Source organism: Nelumbo lutea, chromosome 1 (assembly GCF_056320005.1).
Source record: "Nelumbo lutea isolate HS-2025 chromosome 1, American lotus-T2T, whole genome shotgun sequence".
Taxonomy (NCBI): domain Eukaryota; kingdom Viridiplantae; phylum Streptophyta; class Magnoliopsida; order Proteales; family Nelumbonaceae; genus Nelumbo; species Nelumbo lutea.
This window is the reverse complement of record NC_142684.1, coordinates 49,272,564-49,286,333: the sequence shown is the minus strand read 5'-3', so window position 1 is coordinate 49,286,333 and position 13,770 is coordinate 49,272,564. Positions and strand designations below refer to the sequence as shown.

The window sequence follows — 13,770 nt, the reverse complement described above, 5'->3', positions numbered from 1 at the left end:
CCCTACGGCTGAGGCATAGGGAACATCTTTCATGCCATCAATCTCCTCAGATGTCTTGGGAGACATCTTCTTGGAGAGAGTGACTCCGTGCCTGAAAGGAACATTTCCTTTCTTGGAGTTTTTCATGCTGTATCTTTTGACTATTTTGTCAATGTAAGCAGATTGGGATAATCCTATTATCCGCTTCGATCTATCTCTATAGAGTCAAAGACCCAATATATAGGAGGCTTCTCCAAGATCTTTCATGGAGAATTGCTATGATAGCCATACTTTCACCATAGTTAACATTCCTACATCATTCCCAATGAGTAGAATGTCATCTACATACAGAACCAAGAAGGTAACCTTATCTCCACTGTACTTCCTATAGACACAGGGTTCATCCGGATTCTGCTCGAAGTCAAACGATTTGACAGCAGAGTTAAAACGGATGTTCCAACATCTAGAAACTTGCTTAAGTCCATAAATGGATCTGTTAAGTTTACATACCGTGTTTTCCTCTCCTGCAGAAATGAAGCCTTGTGGCTGCTGCATATAGATATCTTCAGTAAGATCTCCATTCAGGAATGCAGTTTTGACATCCATTTGCCAAATCTCATAATCATGGTATGCTACTACAGCTAGCAGAATACTAATGGATTTAAGCATGGCCACAGGCAAAAAGGTTTCCTCATAATCGATGCCCTCTTTCTGAATGTACCCTTTCACCACCAGACGAGCTTTGAAGGTCTCAACCCTACCATCGGAGCCCTTCTTCCTCTTGTAAATCCATTTGCAACCGATTGCATTTACCCCGGAGGGTGGATCTACTAGAGTCCAGACTCCATTGGTCTCCATTGAGTCCATCTCTACTCTCATGGCCTCCACCCACTTCTGGGAATCTATGTCCAACATAGCTTCTGCATAAGTCACGGGATCCTCCTCACTAGTCAAGGTTTCCACCAGGTAACTATCCTGGTCATAACCATAATGGACTGGTGGCCTAGATACCCGAGTGGATCTTCTAGGTTGGTCACTACCTGGAACTTGTGGGACATCTCCCACTGCTCCTGAGCTCTCCTCATCAGGAACAACTTCCTGACAAAGGGTGTCCAGGATATAATCGGTTTCCAAGAATTGTGCATTTCGATTGTAGAACACTTTCTGCTCACTTGGGTCATAGAATAGTTAACCTACAGAGCTTTTTGTGTAGCCTACAAATAGGCAACGACTGGTCTTGGATTCCAACTTGTCTGCACTCGTTCTTTTAATGTGTGTTGGACAACCCCAAATCTGCAAGTGTCTGACACTTGGTTTCTTTCCGGTCCAAAGTTCATATGGAGTAATCGGAACCGATTTGGTTGGAAGCCGATTCAGCACGTAAATCGCAGTCTCTAATGCGTAACCCTAAAAGGATGTGGGTAAGTCTTGAGTGTATGAGAAGCGACCGGACCATATCAAATAAGGTCCTATTCCTCCTCTCTGAAACACCATTAAGTTGTGGTGTAGCAGGATGAGATAATTGTGATACTATCCCATTGTCCTTCTGCTTACCTTGAACCCCTGCAGTGAGTTACACGCATGAGTTGAAGCCCCGGAGTCAATACACCAAGACGCAGAAACTACCAATAAATTGGTTTCTATAACACAAGTTTCGAAGTTACCTTTCTTGGATTCCAGGTAGGCAGGACAATTCCTTTTCCAGTGGCCGGTCTTCTTGCAGAAGTGACAGGCATCCAATGCTTTGTCTTTCTTCTGCTTCTTGCCCTTAGTGGCTTTCTTCTGAGGCTTCTTTGCCTTCCTCTTTCTCTTGCCTGTCTTGCCAGTTTCAACAAGCATGGCTACAGGCTCATCCTTTCTAATCAGTTCTTCAACTCTTTGCAACATATTGCTAAGCTCTTGCAAGCTGACATTCAGCTTGTTCATGTTATAGTTCATTATGAATGGATTAAAGGAAGGAGGCAAAGAATTAAGGACAGCATCTATCTGGGCTGCAAGGTCCAGCCCAGATCCAAGAGTCTCCAGTTCATTGATGTATCCCATCATCCGAAGACAATGGTCATGAACTTGTTGACCCTTGGACATTTGTGCGGTCATGAACTGCTTCAAGACCTTTTGTCGAGTAGAACGATTATGCTCTTCATACATTGTCCTTAGACTGTCCAATATGTCTTTGGCAAGTTCGATCTGATCGAACTGCCTCTGTATCGGGTTGTCCAAGGAGGCAATGATGTAACACCGGGCAAGGGAGTTTTTCTTCTCCCATTCTTGATAGTCTCTCCTTCGGGCCTCAAAAGCCCTATCACCCGGACACTTCGGGGCAGGATTCTTTGCCACTTTGTCCAGCTTTTTAGAAACTAGGACCAGCATAATGTTCCTATACCAGTCGGCATAGTTTGGGCCCTTCAACTTGTTGTCATCAAGCAGTTTTGCAAATGATCCATTTGCCATTTTCTGATAAAAGAGCAAACATCAGCCCACAACCTAATTTGATTCATGTTCATTTCATAGATATGGATTTTAATCTACGTTCCATTTCCATTTATTCGTCTCTGAGAGTTTCCTCCTTTCTCAGTGACGGAGACTACGGGTTGTCTCTGGAAATGTGGGAAATCACATAGGGTGCATGGAGCCAACTGTTTCAGCTGCATAACCCCACCACCTTTCTGTGAAGGATCATATCCACTCATCACATGAGCTTTCCCTTTGGCCTCTGCCAGACAAGGTTCAGAGCCGTTTTCAGGTAAACCCTTCTGTCCAGTGAGTGCTTACCCATCATGTTCGTGAACGCCAAGGTACCGTAAGAGAGTTCCCATTTTCTGGTGAAGCCCCTCCCACATCGGTCTATGACGCCCCTATCATCTTACGAAACACTCAGACAAGCCCAATAGCAAATGGATAGCCCATTTTCTGGTGCGTTTCCTCATTACTGAAGGACCCATCCTCATGCTAATGATGGAAGGCCTTTAGAGAGTTCATCATATGAATCTCCCTATCACATGCACTCATATTAACCGGAGGGAATAGTTAATTACGCCCTAGTTCTTATTTTAGGTCAAACCAAAGTGGCTCCCACTGACTTTCATAAAGCTAGATTTCGGTGGGACTAAATCGGCTAGGGTTCCGCACGTAACCTCTCGATGAGGTGTGGGGCCCACCACTAAGGGAGGTCATCCAATGACCAAAAGGGACACCATGGCAACGATGTGCATTCAGCCATGGTGTGCGCAAGAGCCACTGTCGATGGAGCATGGGCCAAGTACTTATGGCCCATGTACGTAGCACATCACACATCCATACATCACATGCAGGTATAAATTGATCCAATCAATTAATCATCTGTAAGGCCCATTTGAAGCCCATTTTAAATCCATAATATTAACCATTAATATTATCTAGGTACATGGGCTGAATGGTTCAACCCATATAGCTTTAAATGTTAAGTGGGCCTTTACAGGATGGGCCGAATTAACCATTTAATTAAACATCAATCCTTAGGCCCATTAGTGGGAAAATTAGGGCTGACTTTCAGCCTTGATTAAACCCTAGATTCGGTCCAAACAATTTGAACCAATCTTGGTTCGAATGGGTCTAGGGTTTGATCTTTAATTAAATCTTTAATTCAAGAAAATAATCTAAAATTAAATACTGATAAAATAAAATCAAGAATCAGTCAATCAGGGCTGTTCGCACAATCCACCCTGCAAAACAAAGGTGAGATCACAGTTTGCAGTTTAACAAACTGCAAATCGCAGATTGTAGTTCTCCCATCTGCGAAATCTCCTTCTCTGCGAAATCTCCTTCTCTACGAAATCTCCTTTTCTGTGCCACCATCTTCGATCCAAAATAAAATAAATAGAAATCCTATTTCTATTAATAATTACATTAGATCGAATACCTAATACATTGTGTCTAAAAATAAAAAAAAAAAATTATTTACAGACCAAATGTAATGAATAAATCAAAAAACTGCAAATCTTGCAGGTTCCCTGCGCAAACCAAGAATTCGATCTCTTCTTGTACGAACAACCCATAAATCAAAAAAATCATAAAGAACAGTTCTAAATAATAATCAGATTTAAGTAAAATTAATTTCAGATTATTTGCCCATTAATTTTGGGAACAGATTTCCCAAAACCCATATCTACGCAAATCGGGTAGAACACCTTTTGCCCATTTGCGCAGGTTCAGATCTGAAACAAAATGGTTCAAGATTTGAACCATGGCTCTGAACCACTGAAAGGATGAGAGATCCATTGTATGGACGCCCGAAGATTGCAGAATTAGGGGGCGAATTTCAAAAATTTTTCTCTCCCTTCAACTGGGAATCGCATTCCCTATTTAGAAAATCATATTTTCAATGATCATTCTTGAACCTTAAACTGAACCAGATCTGAACCAAAAGGAGTAGGGGAGGATTATACCTGATACGGAGAAATAATATCCCCCAACGAAGGTGTTCACACCCAATGAAGGATCCAAAGACTGCTCCCACTGAAGATGGCGCAGTGCAGGATGGAGCAGAATCAACAGTGTTCTTCTCCAAGAACTCTGTCCTTCGCAAGAAACAGCAGGATGGCACGTGAGCACAGCTTCCTATCAATTCTTACTCAAAGAACTGATGTCAAGATCGAATCTTGACTTCTCCCACAGCTGGAGATCAAACAGCCAAATAGGGTGGCAAGAACAGGGAGGCGGCAAGAGAGTATTCGCAGGGTGCAGAATTCTCTCTTCTTGTGATTTTAGCACAGAAGGAAAAACTGATTGGATGTCACTTCTAGGCTGCCACCCCCTCCTTCTTTTGTTAATCTAAAGGATCAGCTCCTAATCCCATTAGGAGCTGCTTATCCAAATCATATTTGGATCAGCCTTCTCTTCAGGTGATAAGGATAAACCCTTATCTTATCTGCAGATTAGATTAGCTTTTTCCTAATCTCATTAGGAGGTTTCTAGATCTGAATCACATTCAGATCTGGACTCTCTGGGTGGATAGGGTCAAGACCCATTCCTATCTGCTAATCCATCTCAGAATTCACCCCTTTAATTAACTAAATAAATAGCCCAGTTCGAAATGGACTTTAGGCCCATTAAGCTTATGTGCTCACTTAACCTTCCTAACTGCTGCCCAGTAGGGCTTCCTTGTATGGCGTGGGACCCAAGCATTGATCTACACATAAGCCACATGGGTTCTGCCCAGCCTTTGTTACAAGGCCTAGCCAAATACACTGTTAAGGACAGTGCACCCCCTAAAACCCATCGAATGGGTTCTATGGGCCCAACACTTACCCTAAGTGGTCCTTGGGCCAAGCCACCTTGTAACACCCAGGGACTGTGGGCAGATGCAAGATTAGCCCATCAGGTATTATCCTCAATGGTCTTACACTTAACCTCTCAGCCAATGATCATACACTGCCCGACAAGAGATGATCTCTCCCTCGGCTGCAAGGAACAGTGTTGCACTCTCTACTTATATGGATCCCGGGAATTAAAACCTTTTGCAAACATTTTAGAAACCATAGTATATATACTTTTATATCTCATATAATATCTATTTTGCAAAAACAAATCTCAACGATTGAAATCGGCTGCCGGCATTCTTGGTTTCCATCAGTGAGAGTGCATCCCCGATCATTACCTTTGTCTAACAAAGGGGCTGATCCTGTCACTATGATCACCCTCTCAGATGAATTTTCAAACAGTCCCAACATACCTAGGTTTTGACCCCCGCTAAGGATCTCATTGAATGGTATATCAAAGACAGCCCAATCTGACACTTACTGCAGTATCATAATCGAGTCTAGGGGCCGGGTGTAACTTTCCAGTTTTGCCCATCATTCTCCAAGGTCCAGGGCAATACTGAAAATCTGGTCCAATTCAAAGATTCAATTAATCCTACACTATATGTGCCTAGGGTCTGACCCTGGTAGCTGAGACAGGCCACCCCAACCAACTTGGTGGCACCACAGTGTCAGCCTTGTCAGGATAGATCTCCCTAGACCGACCCACTGGCTATGAACATTCTAAACTAACACGAGTCTCATTAAGTGTCCAGTTTAAGGGTATTACACAGAAACATACCAAGGGAACATGAATCAAATATGCACTTTTATTCATTTACAATAAACTCATAAAGTACATCATTCTGATTGAAGCTAAGGGCATACAAAACTGTCTAACACAAGTACCCATTGCTTTAACAAACCAATTTTGCCAAATTCAATTATCTTTCTTGTTTCTTAGATCAAAACAAGGTGTGTTATTGCCATAAGCTTGCTATGCATCACATCTCCACCACTTAGTTTGAATTTCAAGGATCTGAAGTTGAGAATGGGGTTGGAGTTCTAGGGTGAGTGCATTTTATTCTCCATCTCACCCTTTCCTTTCGCTTCTAAATGTGAGTGCATTTTATGCTCCATCTCACATTTTCCCTTCGCTTCTAGATGTGAGTGCATTTTATGCTCCATCTCACATTAATCACGAAATATTTCCCACCCTCTTTTTTTGTTTTTTTTTTGATAAAAATCACAGGGTCTCGCCGCCTGATCCATGAATTTATTGATCGTGGTCTCAATATGCCTAACACAGCAAGTTCTAGAATAAACTTACCATGTTTGATAGATAATTATGTGAAAATCAATCAAACCCTTATGCATCTTGCCTATTGATCGATTAAAATAATGAGGTACCATATGCAGCCAAGAGAGATTCAGTTAGTCATACTTGCATCCTATCATATCTATTCAGCCTAGGCACATGATTCTTGATAAGTTGAAATCGTTCAAGGATAAGCTTCCAGGGAGCAGAAATTTTAAAAGGTAAGGTTAAGAAGTGATGATCGAAGCATGCTAGGGTTATCGCAAATTTCCATCAGGTTTCCCTAATCCCCCCACACTTAACTTATACATTGTCCCCAATGTATGTGATTATGCATGAAGTAGAAGGATTTGGGGGTACTTCCCTGTTCATCTTGTTGGGTGCCTGCTAAACACAAAAATCAAAACCAAATAAAATAACGAAACTAACTAAACACAATGGGTTGGCTCCCACAAGCGCAATTGTTTAACGTTATTATGCTCGACGTTCTCCTCTGCTCCTTTAATCCAATGAATACCGATGAATGTCCAACGAGATGTCTACCGTAGAGGAGACACTTGCATCCTCGTGGAACAACTTCAATCGATGCCCATTCACCTTGAAGATCTTACCTGTGTTGAGACTTTTGATATCTACTACACCATAAGGAAATACATTAGTCACAATAAATGGACCCATCCACCTGGAACGCATCTTACCTGGCATGAGTTGGAGTCGAAAATTGTACAATAAGACCTTTTGTCCAATTTTAAATTCTTTTATTAAGAGTACATTGTCATGGAATAATTTGGTCTTTTCTTTGTAGATTCTTGAATTTTCATATGCCTCTAACCTCAACTCTTCCAGCTCTTGCAACTGGAGCTTCCTTTCCTTCCCTGCTTCTTCCATATTCATGTTGCATCGCTTGATTGCCCAATAGGCCCTATGTTCAATTTCGACTGACAAGTGGCAAGATTTGCGAAAAATTAACCTGTAAGGGGACATACCTATTGGGGTCTTGTAAGCTGTTCGATATGCCCAGAGAGCATCATCTAGACGTAAGCTCCAATCCTTCCTTCCCAGATTCACCGTCTTTCCCAAGATGGATTTTACCTCTCTATTGGAAATTTCAGCTTGCCCGTTAGTCTACGGGTGATAGGCAGTGGCAATTCGGTGATGCACCCCATACCTTCTCAACAAGGCTTCGACGGTTTTGTTGCAAAAGTGGGTCCCTTGATCACTTATGATGGCTCGAGGAATGCCAAACCTATTGAAGATGTTAGACTTGATAAATCCTACAACACATTTAGAATCACTAGTCAACTGCCAAAAGTATATAAGAAAAACCACAAGAGGGAGGAAAGGATCCCATGAAATCAATACCCCAAACATCAAATATTTCACATATAAGAATGGGGTTTGGGGCATCTCATTCCTACGAGATAGTGTACCTGTTTGTTGACATCTTTCACAATTTTTACAAAACAAATATGCATATCAAAATAGGGTTGCCCAATACAGCCCACTATCCAAGACTTTTCGAGCAATCCTCCTTGGCCCAAAATGGCCACCACAAGCATAATTATGACAAAAAATTAGAATCGACATCTGCTCTTCCTCAGGGATACACCTCCTAATCATTTTATCAGAACAAAATTTCCATAGATAGGGTCCATCCCATACATAATATTTTGCCTCATAATTGATTTTGTTTTTCATGGAATTGCTAAGGTCATTAGGCAAGAATCCGGTGACCAAGTAGTTCACAATATCAACATACCATGGAACCATACCTCTCATGTGAAACAACTGCTCATTAGGAAACAACTCACAGATGGGTGAGGAGTCCTCAACTTTCACCAACCTACTTAGGTGATCCACCACCGAGTTTTCAGCTCCGTTTCGATCCTTGATCTCTAAATCAAACTCTTGGAGCAAGAGTATCCACCTTATCAGCCTCGGTTTTGACTCCTTCTTCGCTACTAGGTATTTCAAAGTTGCATGGTCAGAAAATACAAGTACTTTAGAGCAAAGCAAATATTATGTAAATTTGTCTAAAGCAAACACAATAGCTAGTAGCTCCTTTTCAGTAGTTGTGTAGTTGCTTTGGGCAGCATTCAACATTTTGGAAGCATAGTAAATGACATGGCTCTTCCCATCTATTCGTTGACCTAGAACAGCCCCTACTGCATAGTTACTTGCATCAGTCATGATCTCGAAGGGCAAGTTCCAATCAGGTGGTTGAATAATGGGTGCAATTGTTAATAAATTCTTAAGTTTGTCAAATGCTTTGTTGCACTCATCACCAAAATCGAAAGGCACATCCTTTTGCAGCAAATTGGACAATGGCAAGGCAATTTTTGAAAAATCTTTGATGAACATGCGATAAAAGCCTGCATGTCCAAGAAAAGAACGAACCTCCCTATCATTTGTAGGGTAGGGTAAGCTCACAATCAAATCAATTTTGGCATTGTCGACCTCTATTCCTCTAGCTGAAATTACATGTCCCAACACAATGCCTTCCTTCACCATAAAATGACATTTTTCATAGTTTAAGACAAGATTTGTTTCCACACACATATTTAGAATTTTACTAAAACTATTTAGACAGTCATCAAACGAATCACCATAAACAATAAAATTATCCATGAACACTTCAATGCATTTTTCAATAAAAGCAGAAAATATACTCATCATGCATCTTTGAAAAGTGCTCGGAGCGTTACACAAACCAAAGGGCATTCGTCTATAGGCAAAGGTGCCGAATGGGCAAGTGAATGTTGTTTTCTCTTGGCCCTCCTGCGCAATAACAATCTGATAATATCCTGAGAACCCATCGAGAAAACAGGAAAAAGCCTTACCTGCTAATCACTCTAGCATCTGATTGATGAAGGGTAGGGGAAAATGGTCCTTTCGAGTGGCTAGGTTAAGTTTTCGAAAATCTATTACCATTTCCCAGTCACCTTGTACCCTCATGGGAATTAGTTCATTATTTTGATTTTTTACTACAGTAATCACAGTTTTCTTAGGTATAACATGAATAGGACTTACCCATTTACTGTTTGAAATTGGATAAATTATCCCTTCATCTAACAATTTAAGCACTTCTTTCATTACCGGGTTGAGTTTTCTTTGTGGTTCTCTAACTAGTTTGGCACCATCTTCCAAAAGGATCCTATGCATGCAAATTGAGGGGCTGACCCCCTTTATGTCGGCTAGGGTCCAACCAATCGCCGCCTTATGGTCCTTTAGGACTTTGATGAGCCTCTCCTCTTGCTCCTCAGTCAACCCTTTTGCAATGATCACGGGCAGTGTCTCTTTTTCACCCAAGTATGCATATTTCAAATGATCAGGTAGGGTCTTCAGTTCCAACTCCAGAGCCTACAAAATGGAAGGCATCAATTTTGTGTGAGAAATTTTTGATGGAATATCAAAAGTACTTACCTCTTGTTCCGGTTCCGGAGTATCATAGGATGAATCGAACTCCTCTTCCCTGTTTGAATGTGCCTTGTATTCCAGTTCATCATTCATGTCCTCCTCTCCAAAGACTTCCTACACAATCGAATCAATGGGGTGCGTTTGAGAACTGAACTGAAAGAGATCCTTTACGACCCGGAGATTGAACGGACTCTCCGTGTCCGTTTGAGAGCTGCTAAGCAAGTCAGACAAGAAGCACAAGAAATGGCTGAACAAAGAACTATGATGGATTATGCCAAGCCCACCCTCACCGGGACTGTCTCCAGCATTATCAGGCCAACTATTGCTGCCAATAACTTCGAAATTAAACCGGCCATAATCCAAATGATACAAAATACGGTTCAGTTTTGTGGTATGGCCCATGAGGATCCGAATGCCCATATTGCTAACTTCTTGGAAATCTGTGACACATCTTCTATGATCCCCCTAGGATGTCTAATGGATCTATCAGCCAATTGTAATGCCACTCTAGTGGGTTGGGGTTCATTCAACCCCAATTTCTTGAAGATAGAATATGGCATTAAATTGATGCTAGCTCCCAGGTCACATAAAGCTTTTTCAATTTTTAAACTACCAATGGTACAAGGAATAGTGAAACTCCCTGGATCTTTGAGTTTCTGAGGCAGCTTGTTCAGAAGGATAGCAGAACATTCCTCATTTAATGCAACTGTAGCCACATCTCCCAGTTTCCTTTTGTTTGCCAATAATTCCTTCAAAAACCTTGCATAGTGTGGCATCTGGGCTAAAGCATCAGCAAAAGGAATATTAATATGTAAACTTTTAAAAATTTCAAGAAACTTACCAAATTCCTTCTCCAATTTTTGTTGCTTCAGCCTGTTAGGGAATGGAACTTGCGGTTGTTGGTGCATCCCTTGTTGTGCTTCTGGTTGTTCCGTCTTCTGTTGTCTGGTTCCAAGGCTTGTTTCTGCCTTGGGTTCAGCCCAATTCTTCTTTTCTACCTCAGGCAACTCTTTTCCACTTCTTAAGGTAATAGCTTGCACCTGCTCTCGTGGATTCACTTTAGTGTTGCTTGGAAGAGTTCCCGGCAGTCTGGAAGAGATTAATTGTGCCAATTGCCCCACTTGGTTTTCCAGGTTTTTGATTGAGGCTTCCTGGTTCTGGAACCTAGTTTCTGCACCTGCTATAAATTTTGTCATCAGTTCCTCCAAATTGGATTTTGGTTCAGGCTGATGATAAGTCTGGTGGAACGGCTTGGAAATATGTTGATTTGGCCAGGACTAGTTTGAATGTCCCCTCCATCCTGGATGAAAAGTATGGTGACTCTGGTAACCCTGCTGTCTTGACGAATTGCTGACATAGTCAACTTGTTCAGTAGATGGTCTGAACTGATTGCCAACTTGGCAGTCTGTACTGATGTGGCCTCCCCCACACAATTCACAATTAAGAGGCTGCACATGCATGGCAGCTATCTGCATTTCATCTATTTTTTTACTGAGTGCTCCTATTTGTGCAGATAGTGCTGTATAAGTGTCAACATTATGCAAGCCTTGCTGCTTCCTAGTTTGAGTTCTTTCCGAATGCCATTGATAGTTGTTGGCTGCCATTTCCTCAATAAGTGCATGGGCAACCTCAGGAGTTTTATTATTTATGGATCCTCCGGCTGCAACATCTAATATGGTCTTATTTGAGTCAGTAAGACCATTATAGAAAGCCTGCACTTGCAGCCAAATGGGGAGGCCATGGTGAGGAACTCTCCTTAACAGCTCCTTGTATCGTTCCCATGACTCATATAAAGATTCCCCTTCTTGCTAGAAAAAAGTAGTGATGTCATTCCTCATTTTAGCATTTTTAGAAGGGGAAAATATTTAGAGAGAAAACGGCTGGCCATTTCGTCCCATGTGGCTATAGATCCTGCCGGTAATGAGTTCAACCAAGCTTTGGCTTTATCCTTCAAAGAAAATGGGAATAACCTCAGCCGGATGGCATCATCACTTACTCCATTGTGTTTGAAGGTTTCACAGATTTCCAAGAAGTTAGCAATATGGGCATTCGGATCCTCATGGGCCATACCACAAAACTGAATCGTATTTTGTATCATTTGGATTATGGCCGGTTTATTTTCGAAGTTATTGGCAGCAATAGTTGGCCTGATAATGCTGGAGACAGTCCCGGTGAGGGTGGGCTTGGCATAATCCATCATAGTTCTTTGTTTAGCCATTTCTTGTGCTTCTTGTCTGACTTGCTTAGCAGCTCTCAAACGGACACGAAGAGTCCGTTCAATCTCCGGGTCGTAAAGGATCTCTTCCAGTTCAGGTCTGCTTGTCATAAACTGTTAAAGTCAAAGCAATAAAAATGCCAATATTCACAAAAGAAAATAAATAACTAATCCTATCACACTGAAAATGTAAAGTGAATTATTGGAATACAAAACCTACATCCTATCATGAATAAATGAAGCCGATTATACTAAAAGCAGATTTAAACCAATCATCTTATTCAAGGTTCCTTTATCTACATCCATCGATTGCACAATCTGAATTCAGACCCAAATTAGTTGAGTTCAGATCTACAAGTCTTTGATATTGTTAGTCTAGAGAAATTAACAAATAATAATTCATATCTGAGCTGTATATCTCATACACACTCATTGGTATACACTACAATATACATTCATTAAGGTTGGAATCAAGTCTGTGATGCTTTAGGGCTGAAATTAGATCTGATCTGAAAAATATATTAAAAGGATCTGAAATAAACTAAAACCAGTCCTGAGTTAGGCTTGGTTTAAGGATTTTAAGCTCTACAATTGAAGCTCAAACCTGTATAGCTGATGCATATCAAACACTTGCTAAGACCTGAAAATTGGGTCTGCAATGTTTGGTATTGCAAGCTATTCGGTCCATACAACTTTTGTAGAAATCTGAAATCAGGTCTGCTAACTGTTGTACTATAGCAGCCCTGCTACAGATCTGAATGCTAATAGAAATACTTGGAAAGTGCTAATTTTTTTTTTTTTTTAAATAACTGAGGCATAACAATTATTCAATCCAAACATACACCTCCTTAGCTAATGTAGCTCGGTTACAAGTGGATAAAGCAAATGTTCAAGTCACCCAAAATCCAAAATGTGCTCTGTATCAGTTCAGTCCTCAACTATAGTTCAGATCTGTATCAGTTCAGATCTGAATTTTCTTTTTCATTCTTTGCTATCCAATTACCTTTGGGGTATGTCGGATTTATCATAGGGTGAATTGGGGTGATGATGGCACCCAATTCACCTTAAACTTGTATCAGTTCAGGTCTGAGTTCATCTGAACTCAGATCTGAACTGAGCAGTTCTGCAATAGCAGAATTCAGGTCTGAACTCAAGTCTGAGTTCGGATCTGAATTCTCAATTGCCTTACCTTCAGTTATTGCTACTAAATTGTTTTTGAGGAGTAGCAGAAGTGTCCTAGGGTAAATTGGGGTGGTTATGACACCCAATTCCCCTCAAAATTGCATCAGTTCAGGTCTGAGTTCAGAGGAACTCAGATTTGAACTGTTGCAAATCTGCTGTAGCAGAATTCAGATCTGAACTCAGATCTGAGTTCTGATCCGAATTCTCAATTGCTCCTCTTGTTGTTCAAAAGATCTCCCCTCTTTTTTTTTTTCATTTTATATATATATATTTTTTTTCTTTTTGTAATGAAAGAAAAGAATAATAAAATCTGAAACACAAGCAATTCTTTTCGGCTGAGTGTTGCAGATCTGAAATCTGCTGATCTGAGTGCCGAATGCAAC

General features: G+C 41.0%; 1 non-coding gene across 1 annotated transcript; it reads left to right on the top strand.

Annotated features, from left to right (window-relative positions):
- The first annotated feature begins 11,724 nt into the window (after nucleotides 1-11,724).
- On the top strand, nucleotides 11,725-11,831 carry LOC148874577 (small nucleolar RNA R71). Its single transcript, XR_016106199.1, has one exon. It is a non-coding gene; the product is annotated as a small nucleolar RNA R71 (small nucleolar RNA).
- The last annotated feature ends 1,939 nt before the right edge of the window (nucleotides 11,832-13,770 follow it).